The sequence below is a fragment of the Castor canadensis genome, chromosome 9 (genome assembly GCF_047511655.1).
Source record: "Castor canadensis chromosome 9, mCasCan1.hap1v2, whole genome shotgun sequence".
NCBI lineage: Eukaryota > Metazoa > Chordata > Mammalia > Rodentia > Castoridae > Castor > Castor canadensis.
The window spans coordinates 144,893,828-144,916,450 of NC_133394.1; the positions used below are offsets into that span (position 1 = coordinate 144,893,828).

A 22,623-nucleotide genomic window follows, 5' to 3' on the forward strand; every position below is an offset into this window, starting at 1 on the left:
GATGGTTGCAGATACAAATCCGACTCAATTTTAGTCATCTTTTTCTCTACATTATTTCATTCATGTGGAGTTATCTAGCAACAGATTGACCCAGATCAGACATAACCTTGCATCCCCTGGTTTCTGCCCACACTGGAATAAAAGTTATACTGTTCAGTCAAGTTGCTGGCTGAATGACAAAGGCAGATCCAAAGCCCTGCAGGTTTCACAGGTGAGGGAACCCCCAGGAGCTCCTCTGTTGAGTTTTTGGGAGGAGTGGAGATTGTGACTCACCTTTTTTACAGGCAGAGCTGTACTATAATGAGGGAACTGTAAGGAGGAACAACACTGCATCAGTGGTGGATTTAGAACCCATCATTGGTCAGTGGCTAACAAACTTGGTTCTAGAATCTGCCTTCTTGTTTTCAATTCTTAGCTCTATCCTTACTGGCAGAGTAACTGCAGGCAAACTGATTACTCTCCATGGGCCTTAGTTTTATCATCGATGAAATGGAAGTTAGAAATAGTACTTACCTCATCAGGTTGCTATGAAGGCTGAAAGGGTTAAAATAGGTAGTGGGCTGAGAACATTGCCTGGCACATAGGATGCATCTGGTGAGGCTATCTGATACTGGTATTTGTAATCTACATAGAGAATCAGTCATTGCTATATCACTCCTGCCCTCTCCTAAAAAGAGGAAATATTAAATTCATTGGAGAGTTTCAAGGGAGAAATGGTCATGCCTAGAAGTTTTACTTCCTCTTAGGGGCTGTCTTCAGTGGTGGTGCAGGGGTGGATTTGTATTCAACTCAGCCCTTGCACAATCAAGCTTGCCTTGGCTCATAGCTGCTATGGTTGGCAGATTCTGGGATTCAGTATTAGGAGAAGGAAATGCCTGAGTTTAATCCAGACTCTCTCAAATCAGTTTAACAGTGCTCACACTTTGCCCAATCTGCTCTCCTCCTTTGTTTTGTTTCCCTGCTGGTTTGGAACTAAATTGGGGGCGACAATTTATGTATACATGTATGTATGTATGTATGTATGTATGTACATAATCCTCTTAAAGGCCTCAACAGGATCACATTTAAATTGAGTAGAATGAATGACTGGGGTCTTAGTGTCCCAAAAACAGAAAATTCACGTTGAGAAGTGGGTAAACTAAAACAAGGCAAACTAAACAGTGTCCTTTGGAATAGTCAGAGGTAGCAGCACACCAGTTTCACCTACATCATCATGAGGGTGATATTCCTAAATTTCAAAATCTCTCAGCTCCGGGGAGCATGTACATGTTGACATTCAGAAAGTTTTGTGGCAACTGTTTCTACCTACAATGGAGCTTCTATTAACTCAGACCCCTAGCAGTAAGTCCTACCAACATGAGTGAAATGTGTGCAAAGCCCAGAAATGTGTCACAAAACACAAAGACAGGACTCAGAGCACTTAGATTAGACAGATACAGTGGGCCACAAGGTCAGGCACACAGCATATCCATTCATCAGAGCAGCAACAATTATGGATGATATCTGTCTGCCATTGTAGGGACTGAGCTATCTAACCCTATTGTTTAAGACAATTTGTAAATAGAAGTAGAAAATGTAAGGACTGGGAGCATGGGCCTTAAGCAAAGGAAGGATACATCAGAACAGACTTACATGACAGTTTGGGGGCAATGAGAGGGAAAAGCAGATCTTAGTCAGTACAAAATTACAGAGCAATGCAGTCTGGACCAGAATAGATACTATTCTTTACAATGCTTGATAATATTTTTATAAATGGTAATAAATAAATAGTAGACCACATTTATGTGCTTGGTACTTTGCGTGTGAGATTAATTTTGCTTAAGTTATTTATTTAGTGGACTAGGATTATATACATTTTACCCCACAATGTAGGTTCAGATGCTTCTTAGTAAACCTGGGCAGTCTGTGTTAAAGGACCCACACAGGTATATGGGTCTAGAACTGATCATGCCCCACTTAGCTTTTAGTCAGAAAATAGGTAGGCAGTATGTAAATATGCTTCACAGAAGACCTGCTTAGCCAAATATTCAAATTTCACTGGAAATAGTACCAGCAGTGGGGGTTTTAGTGGTACTGGAAAAAAAGACCAACACATTTACTAGGATGAATAATCCTGCTTAATCCTCTTCTTTCCTTTCCTCCTCTCTCTTTCTCTCTTATTCTCTTTCTCCATATCTTCCATTCCTCCCTCCCTCCCTCCATTCCTTCCTTTCTTCCTTCCTTCCTTCCTTCCTTCCTTCCTTCCTTCCTTCCTTCCTTCCTTCCTTCCTTCTTCCTTTCTTCCTTCTTTCCTTCCTCTGATGAAGCTTTGCAGGTCAGGGACCTGGAAAACCAACTCTGGAAAATGTTTAACAGATCAGTGTTTATTAACTTCCTCAGAATAAAGGCCTGTGGAAGAGAGAAAAGGAAATAGGACTTAGTTGAGGGAGATGTGGAGCTATGATATAGGCCTGAGAGCTCTTCTGGCCCCACAGGGGCCAGGATTTTAGACAATTATCTCACATTAATCCATCATGCCATGAGGTGTACAGTTGCGCTCACCATGTATTCCTGACATGATGTGCTGTCTCAACCCAGGTCCAAAGAAACAAGGCCAATTACTCATGGATTTGGGTCTCACCATTGGGCATGGGACTCCTGGAGAACAGCATAACCTTGGTTGAACTTGGGGCCTCTGTGTAGCTCAAAAAATTCCTGAAGGTGCTGACAGCTGGAGGCTTCTGTCCGTAGCATTCCCAGGCTTGGGCAAGGACACTGGCTCTGAAGGGGCATCTGGGCAGCACATCAAGTTCTTACCATATGGGAACCCAATGGAATGTCTGCAAGTGACTATTCTAACATTGTTATCCTAGACAGATATGAGGGACGAGAAGGAGCAATTGCTGGAATCAAGGAAGGCAAATGTAGCGCTGTTGCAACAATCCAGGAATACAATGTAAGAACAGAAAAGGAGGGAAAATCCAGAGACCAAACTGTAATGCTGAGCAACAGAATAAATTTCTGCAAAATGGAGTAGAAGAATGAGGTCATCAGAAGATGAATCTCCAGAGCCCATTGGAGTCTAATTTTTTTGGATGAAAAAAATCTTCCAGAACAGATACAACCAGTAGCTACAACACACCAAACATACGTCCTTTTCCTGTTTTGCTTTTCTATATTAGCTCTTGAGACAGCTTTGTGTAACTGTAGAGTGATAAATTGAATTCCAGTTTTGGCTCTCACTAGTTTAAATGTTTGATTCTAGTCAAGTTTTTTAAACTTTCTGAACTCCAGCTTCCTTATTTGTAAATGGATACAATATTGTATACCATTTTTGTGGTTACTATAATCTTATACATTATGTTACAAGGTCGAAAAAGATTGAATATTCAGAAAGAGCACTTACCACAGTGCCTTTCAACAAAATCAGTTTTCTTCTCATGAAAACAGAGGCTTAGATCAAACATCCTAGACTTTTCTGTCAGACACAATTTTGAATAAGAAAGTTGTGGGATAATGGTCTTTGTCCAGCTTTCATGTACAAAAGAATAGTAGTAGGGAAAAAAAAACTTCTGGCTTTAAAGTAAAGTAAATGCATGAAACTTTCATCTTTCCCTCCCAGACTTAGCATTTGGAATCTGCCTATTGAAGTTTTATGGTTGAGAGCTTCAGAAAATAGCATTCCGAATATGAAGCTCTGCACCAACCTTTACGTTCCAGCCCTATTTCAAGGAGCATCTTAAGTGTACCTTGAAGTGACATTTAGGTTGATGAAAGTTTTCTTAAAGAAGAAAAGAAGGCAGGTAGCAAGATTTGCATTTCTTTGTTTCAGAAGCTTCCCACCTGGTGAAAACTAGAGATGATCTCAGATAGAGATGCAATAGGAATGTTAAAGGGTCCTGAGTCCCAGCATGTGAAGGTCCCTTGACATAAACATGTCACACCAATGGCAGGGAGCCCTTTCTGAAAAGAGTCACAGTCCTCTGGGAACATTTCTGTGGAAGCACACTTTCCTCCAATGCATCACATAAAAAGGGCTGTGGTCTCACCCTGTAGACCTCAGATACCCGAAACAGAGGTCCTGGGGTCTATAAATGTTTGTGGGATTAAAAACACCTGGTATCTGAAAAAACAGCAGCTCCTAAGGGAAAAATAATATGGCAATCAAAAAAGTATAAATTTTAAGTTAAATATTTATAAAATGTTACATTGTTAGCTGGCCCATTGCAGGTCAACAAACACGTACATGTAAAAATAGATGTATATTGTGAATAGTGCCGCAGTAATAGCTAAGTTATGGAAACAGCCAAGATGCCCCACCACTGATGAATGGATTAAGAAAATGTGGTATCTCTACACAATGGAATTTTATGCAGCCATGAAGAAGAACGAAATGTTATCATTCTCTGGTAAATGGATGGAATTGGAGAACATCATTCTGAGTGAGGTTAGCCTGGCCCAAAAGACCAAAAATCGTATGTTCTCCCTCATATGTGGATGTTAGATCAAGGGCAAACACAGCAATGGGATTGGACTTTGAGCACATGATAAAAGCGAGAGCACACAAGGGAGGGGTGAGGATAGGTAAGACACCTAAAAAATTAGCTAGCATTTGTTGCCCTTAACGCAGAGAAACTAAAGCAGATACCTTAAAGCAACTGAGGCCAATAGGAAAAGGGGACCAGGTACTAGAGAAAAGGTTAGATCAAAAAGAATTAACCTAGAAGGTAACACACACGCACAGGAAATTAATGTGAGTCAACTCCCTGTATAGCTATCCTTATCTCAACCAGCAAAAACCCTTGTTCCTTCCTATTATTGCTTATACTCTCTCTACAACAAAATTAGAAATAAGGGCAAAATAGTTTCTGCTGGGTATTGAGGGGATGGGGGGAGAGGGAGGGGGTGGAGTGGGTGGTAAGGGAGGGGGTGGGGGCAGGGGGGAGAAATGACCCAAGCCTTGTATGCACATATGAATAATAAAAGAAAAAAAAAGATGTATATATAATATGTGTATATGTATATTTACATATATTCATACATTTTATTTTATGTATTACATATGAAATAGTTTAAACACAGATAGTCAATAATTTTTTATTTGTCAGAATTATTTTTATAATCCTTAACATTTTGGTACATGAAGTGATTATAGCTTAACACAGAATATAGTTACCTTTTGTTGTAGTAAAGTTTGCAGGAGGCCTCTGAGAATACCAGTGTCTAGATCTTCCAATACTGTAAAAGTGGTCTTGGCTGTTGGAACCTCAAGGGGGTAATGTCCATCCTAGGGAAAGTTTCCCAAAGAAGGTAAGGCTAGAGTGGCCTGTTGAGTGTGAAGCAAGCATGGTGGCATGTGACCCGTTCTAAACCAAGGTTCAGTTCTGAACTCACATAATCAAGTTTATTTTCTTATCTGGCAGTGGGCTGGGCACTTCTGACTCAACAGAATGTAACTCAGGGTTCATGCCAGTACTAGCTCATTCTACCTCTAAGATTCATACCTGCAAGGGTAGGGTCGTTTAATCAACTTCCTATTGTTTTGTGGTTCTCTTTCACGAAGGAACTAATTCAAACTCAACTGTGGGCACAAAGAGCAGAGACCAAATGGACAGGTGAGTGGAAAAGCAGGAAGCACAAAATAAGTTGAGCATTTGACCAGCTATAGACTTCCAGTGATGCTAATGGTGTTTTATTACCTGTCACAGCTGTCTTGGGGAAATACATTTTTTTGTTGTTAATCTTCCTTACTCCTCCTCCCTCAAGCTTAGGTAGGAAACAGAACTAGAATTTGGATTAAGCCATCACAGTTCCACTTTGCGTTTTTCTTAGAATCAGAGAATCATGACATGTTTAGCTTGTCTGGATAGGATTTTAGAAGACTCACTGTTTATCTGAAGGCTCAAAGGAATTATGGTTTCACTTCTGTGCAGGCTTCAGATGCCATCTCTTCTACCTCTGGGTTGAGTCCATCCCTTGAAAGGGTCACTTACCCTAGCTAAATTACAACTGAACCTGTGACAAGGTTAACATTTTAATCCCTGTAAGGCCCAATTATGAACCTCACTTAACAATAAGTTTCAGTATTCTTATTTTTCCATGTGTGCTCATTTATTTATCCTTCTTTGCTTCTATAAAGCCAGAAAATAGATTCTGTTGAAGCTCTCTGTTGAGTCCTTAGCTACGTGTTTACATTTCTGTCATTGATTCTCTATGTCATTCCTACAAATTATTTTCTATTACCCATTTTAGAATTGTGAAAATGAATCTCAAGGATGCTATGGGAATAGGTAGAGGTTACAGAATTGTGAGTGGCAGAGTTGATTCAGAAATCAGATTCTTAAGCATTTACCTGTTTGTAGCACAGGTGATTGCTTTTGGATAATTTTATTGTCTCTCCTATGTTCTGTTGATGGAAAATAAGAAGAAATTATCTTCTAGGAATGTGTGAAGTCCCATTTCAAGTGCTGGGAATAGGGAAATCTTCTTTCAGGTGAGGTTTTGTGCTTAAGAAGACCACACTCTATCAGGGATAACACCATGGAGACTACCAGCTTTAATACCAGGTGTGCTAAGTATGCTTTAAAATGAGCTGCTTGCCAGTGTGTCAGGGGAAAGGAGATTGGTTCTGAGGAAGAAAGGAATGGGGTTGACTAAGGGACTTAAGGGCTTTCATTTTAGAAAGGTATTGAAGGGTACCTTGAAGGATAATGTTCTGCTAATCAGGAAAATAATTCAAAAAGGATCTTTATACCAAGGGTCAGACTTTGTTATGGGTAAATCATAATTTACTCTGAGCTTCCTACCTCAGCCTGTCCCTCAGTGTGAGACGTGTACCTCCTCACATTATTTTCCTAATGAGAGAGATAGAGAGAGAGAGAGAGAGAGAGAGAGAGAGAGAGAGAGAGAGAGAGAGAGAGAGAGAAGAAGAAGAAGAAGAAGAAGAAGAAGAAGAAGAAGGAGGAGGAGGAGGAGGAGGAGGAGGAGGAGGAGGAGGAGGAGGAGAAGGAAACTGGTTATATTCTTACCTGCAACCCCACTATAACCCATAGCTGGAATTACTTGGGCTATGGGTCTGAGGAGGAGGAAGCACGTAGCAATATCTCCTTCTTTCTATCCTGGCAGAAAGGAGTCCACACACCTGTATCTACCCACAAACTTCCCTCTAGCCTCTTTCCCGAGGCAGCCTAAAAACTCCCTAAAAGCATGCCTACCTGATGCATTCTCCCCTCCCAAGACCCTCTGCTCATAGATCTTTCCTTGGTCATTCTCTGCTCAGCTGGTTTAATAATACTCCATTATATAAATGCATATGTCTACAATCCTTAATTATAGCTCCCAAATTGCCAAACCCTTGAAAAATAAGTTTTCCCCATAAAATTTGACATCAGAACTCATCTGACAACAAAATGACTTGAAGTGACCTAAAAATATTCATGGCTTTTGGTTATCCTACTTAGTGTTTATGAGGATGCTTCAGAAGTAGGACTATATTTGATTATAGGGTGCTGCATAAAGCCTGCTATGAATGGGACTATGTATCACATATGAGCTGTATAATTTAATTAAAACCAAAGGAAAACCTCACATCCTGAAATAAAACTGGCTTCAAGTGTTCTGGATAAGAGACTGTAGTCTTTTTATCACATTTTATTTAACCTAGCTCCATTGACAGACATTTAATGGCTTCTAGTCTTTGTTCTTACAAACAATGTTACTATTAATATTTTCATACACACATAATTCCACATCTGTGTAGGCCATCTATTTGTAAGGTGAATTCTTTATACAGAAATTATGTGGGTCAAAGTGTTTGTACACTTATAATTTTGATCAATTTTATCACCCTGCTCTGATGCTCTCCCAAGATTGTTTAAAAGTATCAATTTTCTATGTCTGCTTTTCATGTCTGTTAAGTATAATCAAATCTCAGTTATTTGATGCTTCATTTGCTAAAATTCTCCATCAGCCGAGGCATATTTTCCTGGTTTCATCATACTTGCTGACTTTGAGAGCTGTAAGATATTGCTAGTCAGAAAAGAGCAAGGATGCTGAGCCTTGTTTGAAAACCAAGTGAATTTGACTGCAGCCTTGTTCTCAGAAAATGGGCAGCTCAGGCACTATCAGATGAGGTTTAATGATGAAATTATGTGACTGATCCTTTAGCCAATATGCTAGATTCTAGACGGTGATAATATTGTGGATTGTGAGGTTTATCTTGAAGCAAAGTGATTGCACCATTTATTGCTTCAGCAACTACAAGGTTACCCTTGGTGAACTGGAACCACGGAGTCAGGGCAGAAGTCCTTGACTTTCTAGACCACAAAGCTTCCTACAGAAGGAATTTGGCATTTGGAAGGGACCTAGGTGCTCACCCTTGCTTTACTGTGCAAATGTAGACAAATTACCTGTCCTCGCAAAGATTTTGTTCCTTTATCCAGTTAATTTGAATACTTATCTTACATCTCATTAGTGTTAGTAGTCATATTTTAAAATAAAATGAGTGTATTTATGATACATGGAACATAGCAGATGTTCATTAAAGGGTCAATTTTAATATTGAGGTACTGAGCCAAGAAGCTTCGAGATGCATTTTAATATTTTAAATTGTATAATAAAACAATTAAACCCACTTCACTGGATCTGTTCAGACAATTGATTTGAACTGAGTTTGATGTGAATTTTTTTGTGTGAGTTTTAAGGAGAGACTATAGTGGAACTCGAGGTTCTGGTGCACAAGTTTTGGCTGTCTGTTGGTCCTGATCAATCATAAAAGATATAATATGCCCTGTCTAAAGTGATCAGCCTCTTATTATGGTTATTTCCGGCATGGATATGCTTACTTGTAGGAAAGGATTTGGGTGTATCCTCAAGCACACAGTCTCAAAGAAGACCAGAATCCTGGGCCACTTCTGATCTCTGATATTCTGTGATATGGAAATAATTTTACCTGTTCTTTTTCCTCTCATTTTTTTCTACCTATGACTTTTAAATAAATGAATGTAAATCAGGGATTGTTCTATTAACTACCATGTTTTCATAATGCTAGGCCTGAAAACTAAATTTATACTAAATAACTGGATGTGCCACCCCATCCTCAATTCCTAAATCATTCAGTGTGTGATTCTTCATAGAATCAAGTATTTCTATTTCTTGAGCATCTTCACAGATTCCTTGCACTATAGATGAAGGGAAATGATATTTTCAGGTGTTTCCTTGAATCACCTGGTGCTTTGGAGTAGTGAAAGGGGACTTTGGTGGAACCAGGCTGACAAGATTCAAGTCATCCCTTTGCCAGTTCCTCATGGTGTAGCTTTGGGAAAGTTATGGAAACTTTCTGCACTACAATTTCCTCTTTGCCAGGAGAGTGTAATGATATTTAAGTCATCATTATGAGAATGAAATGAAAAAACAGAAAACAAAACATGGAAAGTGCTTAGAATAGTGCATACCATGGGATAATCATCCAGTAAATGTTATTGTTCATTCTCAAAATAATTTCTTGCCATGTGTCAGTCGTTGTGCCAGGAATTTGGAGACAATGGGTAAAGGGCAGCATAAGGGTCTGTGTGCAGATCTAGTACCCATACTCCTACCAGTTTTGAAGCAACTGAGAAATTGGCAAGAGAATCAGCAAATGGGGAGCAAAATGTTAGATTTGCCATGGAGAAAGTCTATCCAGATGTGCATTTCTTTGAGTGAGATTACAAATGGTCTTGTGAGCTCCCAACTCCTGATCTAGGTCTTAGGGTAACCCTCCAGGGTAAGTTTGAGTCTATAGCCTAGATCTCCTTGTGGATCACTTCTCTCACTGATTCAGGTGGGGAAGGGAAGAGAGAGATCATTTCTTCAGTGCTTGACATCCTTGTAGATGAGCTCCACCCAATAGACCAATGGTGATTGCCATCATCCAGGTCAATGACTACACCTCAGACAGAGGTAAAAGACTGAGCAAGAGATCAGAGCAAGAGGCCTTTTAACTTCTAAGTAAGGTGAAAGCATCCTAGTTGCATAAAATCAAGGAAAGGAAGTGTGGTATATTCTTAGAAAACACTGTGTAATATCAAAAGATTACTTAATTTTAGGAAGAAATTTTATGACCATGCTTTCAAGCTTTCTTCACATCAATCTCACAGTCTAAATGAAAATAAAGGATGCTATCAAGTGCTCACAATTCCTTATGTGATGATCTAGCACTTTCAAGGTCTTGGAGATTTGGAACATTCCACATCCAACTACAGGTTCAAAGTGAGAGAATAAAGTACTTACCACAAAACAGCCCCTCATAAAACTCTGCATTTGGATACACCTTCCTTCCAAGATATGTATTATAATTCACATTTGTTCAGTGCTTTCAGTTTTTTTACTTCACTAGACTCATTTTATTGTGGCAATAACACTTAACATAAGGTCTATCTACCTAAAAAAAGTTTAAATGTAAAATATTCAAGTGTATTTTATTTTGACGACAGGTATAATATTGTTCAGCAGATCATTAAAATGTATTCATCTTGCTTCACTGAAACTTTATACTCATAGATTACTAAGTCTCGATTTATCCCTCCCTGGTCCTGTCTACCACCATTCTATTTTAGATATTGCATATAAGTGGGATTGTGTAGTGACTGTGTGGTGACTGGCTTATTTCACTTTACATAATGTCTTCAAGGTTCATTTGTGTTGTCACATATGGCATATTTTTCTTCTCATATGGCATAATTTTAAAGGATGAATAATAATCTATTGTATTTAATGCCATATTTTCTTTATCCATTCATCTGGCAGTGGACATTTGGGTTGTCTCTATCCACATCTTGGTTACTGTAAATACTGATACAATACACATGGAAATGTTAATATCTCTTACACATTCAATTCTTTTAGATAAATACTCAGAAATGGAATCACTGGATCATATGGTAGTTCTATTTTTATTTTTTGGATTAACCTCTATTCTGTTTTCTGTAGCAGTGGTACCATTTTACATTCCCACTAATGGTGCAAGAGTTCCAGTTTCTCCAAATCCTCACCAACATTTGGGTATTATTTTTGATAATAGTCCAAAACCCTTTGAAAGAAACAATAGTTCCCCAAATAATTTCAGGACACCACTAGGTATGGAGTACAGGGCTTGGGCATAACCTATAATGGCTAGCAGAAGACACTCTCCTTCATTTTGGGGGAAGATTCAGTGTAAATGTGGCAAAAGCACATCAAGTAGCCACCTATCAAGACAACTGTGACAGTTTTATGAAAACCAGGAACAAGTCTCTGTGACACTGTATGAATAAATGAATAAATTCCTGGCTGAGGGATGAGAGTGTGCCAAAGTCCTATGGCTAAAGGGAAGAGGATTCTAGAAGACATCATCATGGCTGAAAGGTAGATGAAAGAAAGTCAGCTAACATAGTTATTATTCCCATTTCACAGAAGGAAAACCAACCTCAGAGCAAGGCATGGATTTCTAACATCACCACCATAGAGTGGAGGAATAGTACCTAGAGGCTATGTGAACCCCAAAACTCTGTCACACCTATCTTCTTTCTCTATTCCTAAGCCTAACATGACATATGGAGAAGGTCAATGCTGGCAGGGGCATATTGGTCAGCTTTGAGTTTCAGTAGGGAGGGAGCTTCTAGGTGGGTTGTCTGGTTCCCAGTATCAAAAAAGGTACCTAAGTGTGTAGCCAGAGGAAAACAGTACTCCCCTCACCCTGCCTAACCTGCTCACTATTCAATCTGAACCTCACAACACCTACATTTGTTTGTAATTCCTTTTTCCACTCTTCTCTCAGATTAATTTCCCAACACTTTTGAAGAATTGTGAGGAAAAAGACAATAAACTAGAATAAACACAGACTGATGGCTGTGTGTGCTATAAAGGCAGGGCTGTACACACACACACACACACACGCTTTCATTTTTACTACTTCATTTTTTGACCTGGTGAGATCCACTGCTTGCTGCTCCCCTAATCTCACTAAACCAGTGGTATTTAACAGAGCTTAAGAGATTGTTGAGAGAATTCCACAAACTCTGTAGTCCTTCTCCACTCCATTCTTGCACACATGCACACATCTTTGTATGCATTTTTCAGGAATTGCACAACTTATCAAACCTGCTCCTAGGTCCTTCCTCCATTGTCACTATTATTTTGGACTCTCCCTCCCTTCCTCACTCCTTGATTTCTGTTTTGAGTGTCAGTACCTCCATAGAGACTCCAGAAAGCAAGTAACTGTGAAGAGAGCAATGATCTGGGGACCAGAAATCCTGCCTGCATAGCCTGTCTCTGCCACTTATTTGCTCTGTCACCTTGGGTACATCACTCGTTCTTTCCGAGAATTTGTTCTTTCTCTGGGTCATCATTTCTTGCTCAGATTTTTGTAAGGATGAGATGAGTTTTAACATTGTAGTTCTTGCCATGGTGATGATGGTTGTAACAATTAATGAATGTCTCTGAGCCTCACATTCACTGTTTACCATGGCACATGTTAGATAAGCTGATTTCCAGTGCTTTCCAGATCATAAGTTAGACTTCTCCTCACCCCTTCAGCTCTCTATTGTCTGATTTTCCCTCTCACTAAGTACAGAGTATTATGAGGACCATCCTGAGGGTGCCAGCTGTGCTTTCTTAGCAGTAGTCATGGAAAGGCTCATGGTGAGGACAGATAAGGATTCTGAAACTGGAAGTGTTAATGCCTGGAAGAATAAAAGTCCTTCTGAGTCACAAACCAAGGAAAGAGATGACCTTTCAGGAGGCAGAGCAGGGCAGAGTGGCGTTAGGGGCAACTCGGAGTACTGAACATCTCTGTTTGCTCCCAAATCCCTTCTGGCCTGATGGGCTATTTTTGGCCTAAGAGTCAGGTTTCATTATCATCACTGAAGATTGCTTTAAGTTTCCCTATGACTGTGCACAGAAATGAGCATCTCACAGGAGAGGAGAGTATGTAATGGATGTGATTGTGCATCAGAGTCAGGAGAACCAGGGCTCCTTCCCAACCCAGTGATGCCACTTACCTGCTCTGTGGGCTCCAGTATTGCACTCAATCTTGGTAATTCCCTTTTTACTAATTTACACACTTGAGGACAATAGCAAATATTTCATAGGATTTCTTTGGAGATTAAATAATACATTGGAACTAATATGTGTTCACAGTAACCATGAAAAATAGAAAGATAGGTTTGTATAATCTGGTATGATTTTGACTATATACAAAATTAAACATTCAGCAAACAAGAGAAACCATTATGATTGCTCTTTCTCTGGGTCATCATTTCTTGCTCAGATTTTTGTAAGGATGAGATGAGTTTTAACATTGTAGTTCTTGCCATGGTGATGATGGTTGTAACAATTAATGAATGTCTCTGAGCCTCACATCCACTGTTTACCATGGCACATGTTAGATAAGCTGATTTCCAGTGCTTTTTAGACCGTAAGTTAGGCTCGTCATTGGCTACTTTTAAACCCTACTTTTCCTAATTATTGGCTATCATATTGGGTGAGTTTCTTATCCCTCTGTCTCATTACTTCCATCTGTGAAATGGGTATAATACCATGTAGTTGTAAGGTTTACATGAGTAAATTTATGGAGAACAGTACCTTGTATATGAAAGAAAATCTATGTGATACCTATTTTTAAGGGTCTCATGCAATAAGAACATGAGAAAGTAGTGCCTTCTGAGTTTTTCAGCTCAAACAATGCCTTATTGAAATATCATGGCTTTCTCTTCATGGTTATAAAATAACCGATGCTGCAGTTCCAAGTACGAGGACTCATACAATAAAACCCAAAGCAGGAAGGAAAGACTATCGCCCACGTTCTCTCTCCTCAGTCAACTGTTGCTTTTTTCTTTCAGAAATCCTACACTTCACCTTATTTCTCATGGGCTGGTACCGGGTCACTGGCAAATGTAAATGAGGTCTTATGACACAGATGAATCACGTTTGGCCATCTGGAATTGGCAATCAAAATCAAAATACTGTTAGCAAATAAAAGGGGTATGCTTACTTGATAGACAGCTAACAGAATTGGGAACATCTTCATTTTAGAAATAATTATACAGGACTCAGACTGATCCAGTGACATAGCCATGGTCACGTGACCTGGAGGCATCAAGATCTGCATTGGAGCATAGATTCTCTGACCCCAAATTTCTTTGTTCATGGTCATATATCACTTGCTTGTTGATAAGAAAGAACCATGAAGATACAGTGTATTGTTTTGAGACTAATGTATTATAGGCCTCTGCTTTAAAGGGAAAATATGATATTTCATAAAGGAAATAGAAACTTGGGACAAGAATAAAGTCTGAAATTATTAGATAATTCCTTCAAACAATAATTTTTGATAGACTGTATCTTCATTTCTTCTTCATATCTTCATTTCTTTGATATACTTTATCTTCTATTTATTTGGTCACTCATTCATCTACTCATTTATGCATCCATTTCTCCCTTCTATTCATCCATTTAATATCTCTTCTACCATCCCTTCATATATTCATCCTTCTATATATCAACTCACCTATTGCAGCATCCATCAGCCTATCAATTGTCCTTTCCATCCATTAATTGATCTGTCAATTTATCATCTATCTTACCCATTTTACTCATCTACCCACTACTCTTTATTTTTCTGTCTCTTCTTCCTTTCTCTCTCCCTCCCTTCCTTCCTTCTCTCTAGTTACTCAAATTTCAGTCATTTGCACTGGCTTATTAACTGCCTCATTGTGCTAGATGTTGGGTAGTGTAACAGCATGTAGGTCGTTCTTTGTCTTTAAGAAGTTTTCACTCTGTTTAATGGTAGGCAATTCCAATATCACATACTCAGTGCTAACAGGGGCTTTCAATCTGTGGGTCTGATGTCCATTGGGCCTTCACGTCTGGGCAGGCAAGCTTAGTCAACTTTGCTCTGTCCTGAAACCAGCATGGTCGTGAGGTTTCTCAGTGCACCTGCATGGATGTTCCCGGTCCTGAGGCAGATGTCCTGCAGTCTAGCACAGTGTCTTTGGAATGAGCAAACACTCTTGCAGTTCCTCAGATGTTTTAAAACACCAACTACATTTGGCAAAGTGTTCTCCCTTGAATATTTAAAATCATATTTTATTTAAGGGAAATGACTTTCATAAATTTCTGACTCATTTGAGCTTTATATCATTGTAATATTCTTTAAGAGCCAATTCGTGTCCAATAAGGCTTTTCACCTTGTTTAATGACTTTTTAAAATTCTCTTTGCTTGCAATCAAAAGTGTATAAGCCAATTTGAATGCCAGAGGGTTCAAGTTCAGTTCAGAGTGCTCAAGTCATGAATTGTGAGAGAATTTTAAGTTGCTAAAATGAGTTCTGCTCATCTATATTCAATTCTGTGTCCCTGGTGATTAGCCCTGCATGGACTCAGCATGGACATCATCTGAGGTTTGAAGGACTGTACTGTTCACTGAACATTTAAAAATGACTTAGGCAAATCTTTCCTTATGCATATCTAGCTTGTCCCTAGCAGAGAAACTGGGCTTATGTTTCTAATCTTGAGCAACTGAGATGGAAGAATTGAAAACAACCATGGTACTCTTTATTTTGCTGCATTGCAATTGGAGCTCATTTTATATCCATAGAAATCCTGGGCAGTCAATTTTATCTCCATGTTATTGACAAAAAAACTCAGGCTCAGAGAGGTAAATTTTGACCAAGTTGCATAGCTAGAATTGTCAGAGAAGGTTGTCAGGACTTTAGAATTCATTTCTTTCTGTGCCTTCCTTGCTCAATAAACTTGTAGAATATTAGCTAAGGAAAAGACTCAGCAGGAAGAAGGTTGAGGATTCATTCAGGGCATTCTAGCTCTAGGAAATATAGCCAATAGCTCTCATACATTTTTCTGTTTGGCTTCTGGATAACACAGCTGCCTCACCTATTGTCATGTTTCTAAAGAAGTATAATAGATCTCTTGAAGTCGTCTCAAGATTTTATGGATCCATTTAGCAGTAAAGGAACAATAACATCAAGATCTGGGAATCTTCACAATATGGGACTATTTAAAAACTTCTCCTGTATAATCCTGGCCTTCACTGGTTTGGAAACAGTTTGATCTTCCTTTCCTAGATCCTTTGTTGTATCTCTCATTGATCCGTCTCTTGGATCCTTTCCTGGGTCTCAGCTATTGACCATTTCCAGAGGCATCAGAGCTTGCTCATTTAGCTCTCCTCTCCTTCAGATAGACTGCTGAAACCAGACAATGGTGATCAGAATGGCTAGAGCAGTCACCTTACACTATGACCACATGATAACCACTAGAATGAAGGTCGCCAACAGTGGCCAGATAATTGCAAGAACAATTGCCCTTCACCAAGGATTTATGGAGGTTAATTATCCTTTCATTGCGTAGCACCAAACACCATGCCTTGCCCAAGTTTATGTCCTTATACTATGGCTTCTTCCTTACTAGAGTGCCTTCCTCTCCTGTCCCTGACTGTCAACTAAATACAAGAGTCACTACACTCACCAAACCTTTAAGACTTACCCAAGCAGAAACAAACTTCCTTCTCTTGTGAGGACCCACTTACATAAAAGAATATACCCAAAATGTGCTAACCTCTGCTTATAGTGTTGTTCTGTTTGTGTATTGCTTTTACATATATTAAAGCCATGATTTTGACTTTTACTAGGTATTAGTATTATGCCCATTTTAAAGATGAGGAAATGAAAAAGCAGAATTTTTTTCTCAAGGTCTTTCAGCTCATCAATAGTGCCACTGACAACAAAACGATAACCCTTAATCCTAAACTTTGTGTTATGGTTTGGATATGAAGCGCCTACTCCCCTTCAAGCTCAGATATTGAAGTCCCCAGCTAGTGGATCCAATTATTGAAGGGTGATTGGATTATGAGGGCACTGACCTAATTAATGGTTTAATCCACTGATGTTAATGGACTTTTGGGAGGTGGTAGCAACTGTAGAAGATAGAGGCTGATTAGAGGGAGTCAGTCATTAGGGATGTGCCTTTGAAGGCATATCTTGTCCCCAGCTTCTTCTCTCTGATTCCTGGCTTCCACAAGGTAAGCAACAATCTTTGCCACAAGCTGCCACCGCTATGATGTTCTGCCTTGCCTCAGACCCAAAGCAAAGGAGCCAATATTCACTGGACTGAAATTTCTGAAACCATGAGCCCAACAAAACTTGTCTGTCTCAGGGCCATAATTAAGAAAAACTTAACTATAAATAACATAGCTGGCTACTGAGCAGTAGATGGGTCAGGTGTACAGTTTCAGATTAGGCATTTCTAGAACTACATTGTTCTACATCACTCATTAATGACGTGCCTATGGTCTTTTTATCCTAGAATGAATAGAATTATGACTTTATAACTTAGTAGAAAGAGTAAGAGAAATTCACACAATCTTGTGCTCAAATCTGGGTTAGGAAACCAAGTGACTCAGCATCTCTGAGGCCATTTCTTATTGTCAGTAATGGGAATCTTAATACCAATGCCACAGACTTAGTTTTCTCCAATATATATTTCTTTCATTCTCCTTTGGAATAAGGACTCACTACCCAGAGTGCAGACTATATTTTTGAGCTATTTTTGCAGCTTTTGACTAATTAAGGCCAGTGATATGCATGTTGAAGTGTTATAGGTCCCTACACAAACTTAGAAAAAAGACAAGGGAAAAATTAACTTTGCCCTTATTCTTTGTCCTTTCCATTCATTGATTCCATTCTTGGCTTCTTAGGAGGCAGAGATAGAAGGTTAGTGTTCCAAGGCTGGCCTGGGCAAAAAGCTCTTGACCCTACTTGGAAAACAAACTAAAACAGCAAAAGGACTGGTGCAAGGTTCAAGTGGTAGAACACTTACCTAGTAAGCACAAGGCCTTCTGTTCAATTCCCAATCTTCCAAAAAAGCAACAACAATGAAAAGAAGCTAAATGGGGATGAATGGGTTGGAAGGTAGAGGTAGTACTCATACAAGTTTAGGTTTTTTAAGCCTCAAGTGGGACAATGTTCTTTACTATCCGTAGTTAGTTCATTGACCTTAAGATATGTTGAATGTCCCTTATCTGAAATTCTTGGTGCCAGAATTGTTTCAGATTTTAGATTTTTTTCAGATCTGTGAAATACTACACTACATAATGAGTTACCTTGAGATGGAACTCAAATCTAAACACAAAACTCACTTATGTTTCTTACGCTCCTTATACACATTGTCTGGGGGTAATTTTATACAATATTTTTGGTGCATCTGTGTTTTGACCTGTTACATGAGGGCAGGTATGAAATTTTACACTTGCAGTATAAGATCAGCACAAAAAGTTTCAGATTTTGTAGTATTTTGGATTTTTAGATTAGGAATGTTCAACTTATACTCAGAAAGAAAGTAAACAAAATTCCTTATTTAATTATCTCATTCTGATTTTTCCTAACTTGGGAAGCAGCTGGAATGGTGGGAGATAAATTAGACATTTATTGAGTACCCATCTGTCTCAAAGTGTTTATGTATGTTATGTGCTTAATCCAATCCTTTTACAACCATTATAAAGTAAGTGCTATTCCCAATTGGGAGACTGGAAGAATGGAAGTCAAGAGTGATTAGCAAGTCACCCCAGGTCATAGAGTGAGTAAATATGAGAACTGGAATTTATACCAAGCCTAGCCACACCCTAGGCTATTTAAAAACAATTTCTTTAAAGCCTTTGACAAGAGAACATGTTTTAAGAGAAAAAAAAAAGCCCAAAACAAAAAACTTCTCTCTCACCTGAGTAAGCTTGAATTTCTACCTTACCTATGACTAAGATGGAAAGGATTGGTATTTTTATCTGCTCACATCCCTGGAGGCACTGGCTCTGCCCTTTGTGGGAGCCCTGGCAAGTTCTGCATCCTTACCAAAATACCCACCCCAAATTAAATGATCTGATAGGTTGTGACAAGGCTGGCCTTCAAGAGCTGTATCATGCCCAGTGACCCACCTCAGCTTTCTTTAGTAAGCGCTGCTGCACACTGAAAATGCCACTTTCCACCCACCTGCTATGGGCTCAGGAAAGCTCAATCAGACAGTGAAACACCCTTGTGACACCATGTGAGTAAAGCAATTCATCTGAGTTCTTCCAAAGGTATATGGGGCTTATCATGACTTTTTCAAAATGAGTTCATACCTGGTTACTTCTTTTTAAAAATATTAGCTAAATTAATTTTACAAAGGAATTTCATTGTGATATTCACAATGTGTATAGAATATACTTTAATCAAATTCATTCCACATATGTTACTCTTTCTTAGCCACCCTCCCTTTCCCCCACTCCTTTTGAGTTTTGGTGAGCTTCATTGTGCTATTTTCATATATACTTAAGGCAATGTCTGTAGCTAAAGCTATGCCTTTGGACTGTGCATCTGAGTTCTCATGAGGATTTTATAGTAACATGTCAAATACAAATGATTTTGGACACAATGTCTTAAATAGCAGTACTGAGCACACTACTTTCCACCCTGCACCATGATCAGACATTTTCACATATAACTTGCTTCACTTTCCATCAGGTGGTACAGGCTTTTCCCCCAATCTTTAGATCTGAACTGGCTTGGTGATGTGCTTTGGGCAATGGATATGGCAGAAGTCATAAAGTGCCAGTTCCAGGCATTTGCTCACTCTCTTTTGGGACTCTGCCCAGTCCCAGTGTAAACAAGCTGGGACTGGCCCACAGAGGATTAGAAACTGTGGGACAGAGACAAACCATTGCAACAAAGCCGCCCTAGTTCAGACCTTCCATCCCACAGTGAACCAAGACTCAAAACTGAGCTTAAGTGTTTACAGCAATAAAATCACTACAGAAATAATAAAAAACAGTAATAAAAGCAATTGTTGAGCTTTGGGAGGATTTTTTGTGAAATACCAGCTGGTACAGATATGGCAATGCAAACAGTTTTATAGTGACAATGTTTGCTATGTTCTGAGTTAGGTGTCAGGGTCCTGCATACTGTTCCTCATTTCATCCTCACATCCTTAAGATACCATTTTATTGAACAATTACTTGGTGCCAGATACTGGGCTTCATATGTCATGAAATGTAATCTTAAATTTACCCTGTGAGATATGTCATTTCCACTTCATAGATTGAGAAACAGTTTCGGGAGGGTAGGTGAGCTGACAGCCTATGGTTACTGATTGAAAAGCAGCACTGACCTCAGGTGTGATCTGAATATCACACCTGTGTTTTCTATCCCTGGTCTTCCACTCCCCTGCAGCTTTCAGAAGAGGTACTTTAGTTTATATTTTTTACATGAAGGACTTAGAGTTTGTCTAGGAACATTTAATTAATAAATGGACAGTTGACTTTTGAACCTAGGACTCACTGGCTTCAAATTTAAAATTTGTAGATGCTCATTATTAAGAAATGTGTCCTAAATGGAGTAGAACATGTTTATATCCATGTTATTTCTTTGTTTTAGAAACATGTTCTTTTCTGTTTGAATGTTTTTAAAGCCCATGTTTTGCAAACCCCAAATTGTAACAGAAAGCAGGTTGTAAAGTAACTGGTGAGAGTTACTGCCCAGAAAAACCAGCTGGGAAGCATTTCAGTGTCAATCTTATTATTGCTTTTAAATTAGTAGTGACTTCAAAACCCTTTGAAGTAACTGGCAGGGCATGCCTAGATTGGGAAAAACAAGCACTACAGGGTATTCTCAGCAGGGTTGTGCTTTATAAATGCTCCTTCTTTTTATGCCTTGGCCCAGCAAAAGTTGGAAAGGAGATGGAGGAATCTTAGCAGGAAACTTCTAGCTGACATGGATTGCCAGGAAGACCTAATTAGCCTGTCCTTCTCACTAGCAACAGCCCAAGCAGAGGGAATAAATTATTTGTGGCAGTGGCTGAAGCTGCTGACAACTTCAGAGACCACCTGTGTGGTCTTTCCATGTCAAGTTGACTAGAAGGCGATGAGAAACTCTGATGCCAGGGATCTGATGGGTTCCAACCTGAGAACTGAACCAAGTTAAATTGAATGGTGGTTCCTAACACCTGAAAAAGAAATGTCAAGACATCCCTGTCTCCTACCCTGACTTCTATCTAAAGACCTCCAATGGCCAACTTTTAAGACTGGTTCAGAGTATACATGGAAATTGTTGACAAGACCTAGGATTTCTATCTCTAAACAGAACTCCCACATATGACCTCCATCCTTCCATCCATCCATCCATCCGTACATACATACACCCATACTTTCAGCATTAGATGAATTCCTAATTTGTGCCTGATGTTATCAGGCTTTGTGGATACCACTGATCCTCCTCTATAAAATATTCCCTTTTCATGGTGCTTAAGTCTTATGAAAAGTGTAGAGATCACCCAATAGGCAGACCAGGTATGTTTCTTTGGCACCAATAAAGTTGTGTTGCCAAGACATTGTCTTAAAATAATCCAATATTTCCACACACATACACAACTTGATTATCAACATAAGAAAATCACAACTTGTTTAAACTTCCTTATTTTAGGTATACTTTTAAATTGAATTATATATCTGAGGAGGAACTGCAACCTTTAAGGCTTAGGTCTCAAAAAGCCATACTTTGTCCTTGTAAAGAGAAGAACACAAGGAGTTCTCTGATAAAGAATGCTTGTGAACTGTGAAATGAGAAGTTTGCATACATACATATACCCATGCATAGAGACTTTGAAAAGATTCTAATACTTCAAGGAGAATATATGCTCAGGAAAAAGACTAATGAAGCCTGACAAATCCTATGTAGTTCTCAGAAAAGTGGTGACATCATTTTGATAACTTATTCAGGTATAGTCACTCAGTACTTTACTTACTAAAGAATTTTGCCATTCCTTCTGTGCAAAGGAGCTCGTCCAGATGCCTGGGATGGCACTCTGGCTGTTACCTTGGGCTAATTACTTATTCTACCTGTGCTTCAGTCTCTTCCTATGTGAAATGAGGATAAAGAGACAAGCCTCCCATGCTGAGAAGGTTGTGTGACGAATGGTGCATACATGGAGTGTAGAATAATGCCTGCATGTGTAGTGTCATATGGGCATTCCTTTTATCTTGTTTTTTGAAATCGTCAGTATGTGCTGGGTACTATTTACTACTTTACTTTCTGTTTTTCTATTTCTAGTTTTTCTTTCTGTAACAGAAAAAACACATCAACCTGGGTGGGGGACTTAGTGTCCAGCTTCCAAAGTAAAATCCTGAAATTTAAACCGTCAAATATTTCTATCCTGAGTACTACCAAAAATGAGATAAACTCCTAAATGGATAACATGTATCTCTTGTACCTTTTCAACACACTTTGGGGACTGTTCACCTAGGACCTTGAAGGTATACTTTGGTTTTCTACTTTCCCTTCCCTGCTCTATTTCCAATAGTTCTTGCTTAACTACTTCATTTTCTGTATAGCTCAGCCCTTTTTGCATGTGAGACAGGATTAACTAAGAAAATCAGTAGACACCAGGTATAAAATGAACTATGGATCCCAAGGACAATTTCATCTTGGAGGCTCCAATGTTTAGACTGTGTAAAATGAGACAGTAGACATTGGGCAGGTCTCAATTTCAGCCACAGATGATCTCTCCAGCTCTCTAACATCCAAGACGACATTCTTCCATGTATGGGACATAATCCCTCTGCAAGGAAGGGGACCCTGATGTGACATCCAGCT

General features: G+C 39.1%; 1 long non-coding RNA gene across 3 annotated transcripts in view; it reads left to right on the forward strand.

Moving 5' to 3' along the window:
* LOC141411008 (uncharacterized) overlaps positions 1 to 22,623 on the forward strand; it is an 88,393-nt gene that overhangs the window by 33,937 nt on the left and 31,833 nt on the right. For 2 of the 3 annotated variants that reach the window (XR_012435868.1, XR_012435869.1), the window contains exon 4: positions 2,853 to 4,627. The exons of the other annotated variant lie outside the window; for it this stretch is intronic. This is a non-coding gene — a long non-coding RNA (uncharacterized lncRNA). Of the gene's footprint in view, positions 1 to 2,852; positions 4,628 to 22,623 lie in introns of those variants that run through there. 3 annotated transcript variants of the gene reach the window in all.